This window comes from Triticum dicoccoides, unplaced genomic scaffold (assembly GCF_002162155.2).
Source record: "Triticum dicoccoides isolate Atlit2015 ecotype Zavitan unplaced genomic scaffold, WEW_v2.0 scaffold69419, whole genome shotgun sequence".
In the NCBI taxonomy this organism is placed as follows: domain Eukaryota; kingdom Viridiplantae; phylum Streptophyta; class Magnoliopsida; order Poales; family Poaceae; genus Triticum; species Triticum dicoccoides.
In genome coordinates this window covers 5362-11592 of record NW_021292597.1, presented here as the reverse complement: position 1 = coordinate 11592, position 6231 = coordinate 5362, and the positions used below count along the sequence as shown (strand labels likewise).

General features: G+C 41.5%; 1 long non-coding RNA gene across 1 annotated transcript; it reads left to right on the top strand.

Moving 5' to 3' along the window:
* The first annotated feature begins 459 nt into the window (after nucleotides 1-459).
* Nucleotides 460-1336, top strand: LOC119347611. Its single transcript, XR_005168468.1, has 3 exons — nucleotides 460-538; nucleotides 631-690; nucleotides 1236-1336. It is a non-coding gene; the product is annotated as an uncharacterized LOC119347611 (long non-coding RNA).
* The last annotated feature ends 4895 nt before the right edge of the window (nucleotides 1337-6231 follow it).

Here is a 6231-nt window from a genome sequence, read left to right as displayed (position 1 = left end):
GCACTCTGAGGTATGCAAACCTTCTCAGAGCAAGGGGAGCAAGAGTACCGGTACTGCATTTCTTATATTCATCGCTCAAAATTCGCAGAACTAATCTTGAGCTCTTGCTTTGATACAGAACTAATCTCGAAGGTGATAGCCCTGTTTCTTCCCTGTTGTAGATCAACCGTTCTTATTTCTTCCTTGGAGCTCCACTGTTTTGGATGAACTGGACTAACCCTAGGTAATTGATTAATTTCTTATGGAAATAGAATTTAGATGAGAGTGAAATTGAATTGGAGGGTGCTTAATTCGCTGTTTGTTTCTGGATGGAGGCTGCATTATTTTCTTTAGGAGAGAACCCCTTTTCCATAGTATACTCTGTAGTCTGTACTTGATAAGGACACAAATCCCTCTCAATAGTCTTGCAAGGTGAACTCAATTTGTTTTTTTTTGTGCTTAATTGTGTAGAATGTATGAAGGTTATCCACGAGGTGTCTCAAGGTGAACTCCATGGTACCTGATCAAGTGGCTGCAGGGAATGGTGTATGCTCACAAGGTACGTGATTTAGCTGTGCTTCTGACTATATGTGTGCTCATGGCCTCATGGGTTCTGATATAGCTGTGCTGGCTATATTTCGGTTTATACAGAACAATTTGTTTCACTCAGACAAGAATCCCACGAACCATAATGTGGCCTTTAAGTTTCAGGTACAACATTCTCTTCTGCTCTATTGCGCCGTGTGCTCCACCCCTGTACCGTATGATTCGTGAGTTTCCAGTGACAAAATGTGTTATATTTGTAGAGTCGATGCTTTAGGAGAGGGAAAAGCAGCTGCCCATGCAATGGTTTCCAGTTATAAACCAAGCCATTTAAAAATGATCAAGTAACGAAAGAAATATTTCATGGCTGTACCTATTTCCTTCGTGGGAATTAAAGGGTTACTAGCTAGCTACAATTGGACACTTCATTTGTTTGCTTTTGAACTAAGTTTGATAAGGCCTATGAAGTCCTGTAAAAAAGGATTCTTATGATAAGCGTGGAAAGCAACTTCTGAACTTTTATGTAGATATTTAAGTGCCAATGCCATATTTTGTTATAACACAGGAAAACCAACTTTTGAGGCCACCAATTTACCTTGGATGTTGCATGTGAATTACTTTAGCTAATTGTCTTGCTGTCGAGCTTTTAGTTGAAGTTAACTGAATTTCTTGTAATGACATTTCACGGATAATACGATCGACCCAACTGTTAGCTTTAGGATGCTTTTTGGAATCGACTCATGAAGATGATGGCTAGCCTGCACGAACATTTGGAGCTTCTGCATAAATGATGCAGATAGTCTACAAGAAAGGTAAATAATTATAGGGAACACATGTACGTTGCTCCCACAATATCCAGTTATTGTCAGCTAACTTGCTTGTGGGCCATGACGACAACGACAGGTGGATGAAAATGCAGCTCACCGACGGCGATTGGAGCACCGATGTGGGTGAACCAGTGGTTGGACACCGCCGGCTCGACCTACTTCGCTAGCAGCATCAATGAGGGTGTAGAGCTCCTAGCCTCCCGAGCCCTCCGTGGGGCTTGTCTCGTTAGGCTGCCATGGTTGCAGTATAGAAACCCTTGCTGCCATATACATGTCCTTTTTTTCCTCCCCGTCGCTTCCGCGGATGAAAACTATAACAAACTCCTCTGCAAACATGCGAACTATCGGCCATGGCTTCCGTCCTCGGAGCCCAGTTATGTCATGTACAATCTTACCGGCTGGCATCATGTACAATCTTACCAGCTGGCATCATATAGTTATCACAATGTCACTTTTTGATATGAAACTGTCATATTTTTCAACAGCCATTATTAGCTGGTCATCTTCCCACCTGGTGTTATAGCCCTGCACATATCTGAAGGCAGAGATGGTCCATGAGTGACCGATTGATGAAAGCTTTCATGGCTATTTCAAAATAGACCTGATGTTAGGTGAAAATATTCATCGATGGTTCAATGAAGATGCATCAAATTTCATTTTGTAGTTTTGCCTGTGGAGGTGATTATCATTGAAAAGCATTATTTAATGGATGTTACTTGCCATCTCGGATGGCTCTTTATATTTTCAAAATTGTTTGTAAACCATGGATGGGACTTCATTGTCTGCAAAACATGGATTAGACTTATTTCGGCATAGGCAGTACGGAAATTCACATGATATGCACTGTACTATTGCTTGCTCTTCAGCCAATCATTAATATAGTTCTTTTTTTATGCGTCTCTGTATCTAACTCTTACGCATTTTGCCAGTATATGTTATATATGCATAAAGTTTGTTTGTTCTCTTTTAGTAATTATGCGGATCATCAATATTCATATTAGATGACACAACATTCAGTAAGTGTGTTAATCCTAATAAATCATGGACGGTTGCTGATTCTAGATATTGATAGAATGGTAATAAATTACACCGTAGAGTAATATGAGAGTATTTAAATTTTGATGAGCCGTCCATGATTCCGGCACAGTACACAGGCTCTTTTAAAATATCGACATTTCTCCGGTTTGCATTTTTTGTACTGAAGTTAAACCTATCCAGTGTGTTCGTGAACCTGAAGTCGGCTTCAGTATGTATCAATTGGAAGTCGGCTTGTGTGCCTCTGCCTGTATGTTTACATTTTGCAAACACAGTTTATGCCTGACATTTGTGTCTCTTTATTTATGCAGAACTATTCTAGAGCTAAGGCATCAGGTACGCTTTAGATAAAGACTCTTGCTCAACGTAGTTCCCATGTAGTGTTAAATTCCAGTGAACTATATCTCACCCCATGCATGCTGCCTACCCCTTTGTTGCAAACACAAAGTTGCAAGAGACCATATCGATTAGTTTTACTTTTTTACTGACTGATTGGTTCATGGATTAAAGATGGACTGTAGGAAATTGGGAGTTGTAGAAGGAGGAAAGGAGAAGAGAAGAGAATATAAGAGAAGAAAGAGGACTTATTTCACTGGATTCGCGGCTGTTTGATTCCTTTTTGGTGCAAGGATAGATCTCCATTGATCACATATTCAGTAGTAGGTCAAAAGGTTATTTTAAATTCTAGAAATAATTGGGTTCATAATTTGGTTGTGGCACTCGAAAGTTGTAGAGTTCATCGATATCTTTCCAAGGATACTAAGTTTCTGCAATTCAGAATAATGATTGTCAAGATATCACCAAAACATATTTCTATGTTCGAGGATTTTTAATACTAGAAGATTTTTTGTTTTACAAGAATTAGTCTACTTACAGGAAGAACCGGTTTTGGGCCACCACATGAAACTTGCAAATGATCTCCTTCAGATATTCATACTATTCTCATTTGCTTGATTTTGTGAAGTGCATTAAGATTTACAGTATAGACCAGATATGTTTAGTGGTTTCAATGTTAAGTGAAAGATATAGGAAGACATGATTTAAGTATCTTGATGAGGGCCAGATGTAACATGCTGATGAATAACGTATTTTATATTGCTGGGACATGTCTTTGGCCTGGCATTACTTAACTCTGCAGCTGGTTTGTAGAGCTGCATCTTCTCTTCTTCTTTTAGGTTCTTCGGAGGAGCGACACTACCTGTGGATCGTATACAAAGCGGCTGCTACTTCCAGGTTTGATTTTTTGATGATCATTTCCCGGTGATGGGATTATAGTTTTTTGTGTGACTTCTCCTGAAGAGATTTTTGTTTTTGTTTTTGTTTTTGGTTTTGATGGTGAATTTAGGATAACAGGGACAATGGCCCAATGCTGCTGCCATACCGGCAGGTCCTGGACATGATTCTCAAAGAAGATACAGATGTGCATGCTTCACATCTTGTACAGGCTTATGCAAAGTGTGATTTTATTCGTGTTTTGATGAGCTTAATTTCATATGCTACTGTTTGCTTCTGCCTGAAGGATACATATGGTATGTGAGCTGGGTATGGATGAGGTGAGAGCGTTTGTTAGTGCGTCATTTTTGTTGGATACTTTAATCTGTTAGGGTTGTTATATACTGAGGGTTGATGATGACATGTTTATTTGGACTGGTGCGGTTGCCTCAAAGTACTGCCCTGCTACTCCATGGGGGGCGTGAGCGAAGATTTTGGCCTTAAGCATAGGAATGAGGGAGTAGGTCTCCAACAGAAGAGCCGATGGTGCTAGGAGAAAAAGAAAACTTTGATCTGGTTCTTCAAAGAGGTACATCGAGGAACAAGTATATGGTGCTACTCGATGGTCAGTCAGATTCTGACTATTATTTTGGGATGCCAAAGAGATAGCACATGATGTTCTACTGCTGGGGAATTGAGGTATAGTGTATACCGGCATGCATTTTTTTTCTAAAGGATATACTGGTTTCCTTTAGTTGAAATACAGAAAAAATTCACCCAATGATTCAACAAGAGTTCTTCATTAAAAGCGTGTGGCTTCCTCATCAAAAATTGAAATAATCTGCGCTATTAGAACTCCATGGAGAGCAATAGTATAATTGTCACATGGGGTGACCTTTATTGGCTAATTGTATAGCTTATGATTTTATGGAGTTTAGGTTTGTAAGTCCACGTATTTTATAGATGAAGAAACAAAGAGGAAATGACTATATCAAGGATAACATATGGTTAAATGTAGAAACAAGTATCAGTTGCAACATGGTGAAACTTTTAGGATAGAACGGTAAACCAATTGCTTGGTCGCTTCAAGAGTTAATAATGGACACAGCGCCACAAGAATACTTTTGTTTCGTCGTAATGCATGGTATTCAATTGTATGTTATAACGTGGCAATGACTCGGGATATATTGGATCTGCCTTGATGGCGGTGGCGGATCAGCATGAACACAAGGGTGGGAATCAGGGCGGAGAGCGGGTGACGGGGGGCTCCTCCTTGGTGGTCCGTGGGGATGTACAATGTGAAGGTGGAAGGGCGCCATGGTGAGGTGAGGTGGGCGTCATCAGATTTTAAAGGCCCTAGCGAGAAATGTCCGGCTACGGCGGGAAACCAAGCGGGAAGGGTTTGACAGAAAAAGGGAAGGGCGCATCGTGGGGTTGAGTTTTTGTGTTAGGACCATGTGTTCGAGATAACATCATAGTTTGAAAAACCGGACCGGACCGGCGGTCGAACCAGAAAAAACCAGAATCGGCAGCCTCAACGGTTTTTTAAGCTAATAAGACCATTCTGCAATCAGATCGGAGAAAACTGGTGAAACCGGCTGGTTTTTTGGAAATCTGATGAAAAAACCGGGCCATTGAACCGGAAAAACCAAAAAAAAAATAAAAATTAGGAGAAGTGGAATTCAATCCCAGGACGTGTGAGCAGTACGCGGGGCCTGCCCACGACCCAATAACCAACTCGGATGGGCTACTTTGTTGTCCACTACATGAAAATAATTTTATTTGATCATTGTTTCACAGTATATTAGCACATATATTACTCAACATATATTATTTTATTGCTTAAAAAAAACGACAATTGAACCAGTGAACCGGCGATCTGACCGGTAAAAACCTGAACCAACAACCTTTTTGGTTCAGTTTTTTAAACCATGGATAACATGACGGATAGTCCGGACAAGCATATTTCTCTTCCACATATGGTCTGGATTTGAACAAGTCCGAACTGTTCAGATGGTTGAATTTTGGGGTGCATGCTGGGCGCCCGTTCGATGTCCGAACACGCCCAAACATATGAGGAAGAAATGACTTTGACCTTCGTGACGATCTTAGTCATCTATTTGATTCATTTATATGCCTTGTAGCCCGTAGCAACGTACGGGCGTTCTATTAGTCTTTCTTTCTTCCGACGAAGCCGGCCACCCAGTTGACGCGTGCCGTAAGTCTTGATAGATTTCTCTTTTGTAGAGTCGTTATCCTTGTTATCATCGTCTTGATGGTACGGATCAGTAGTTACATGTATCTTTGCTTTGGCGACCATCAACTTAATCTACTATCACTATAAAAGAAAGAGAGGGGCAGATCCAAACAATCACGCCCATTCATCATTAAAATCTAATGGCCCTTAATCGTTCTATGTTTAATGCTACCAACCACGCAACAAGCCACGATCGATCACTAATCGCCCCGCACTAAGAAAACCGGTCGCCCGCACGACCTCCACCTTCTCCTCCTCCCACGTCGTTCGCCTCCCGCAGCCTCGCGCCGAGCCACAGGAAACCGCGCCCTTCACCGCCGCCTCGCGCCGCCGGAGCCACGGGAAGCCGCCGCAGCTCATCGGGAGCCCGCCCCCGCC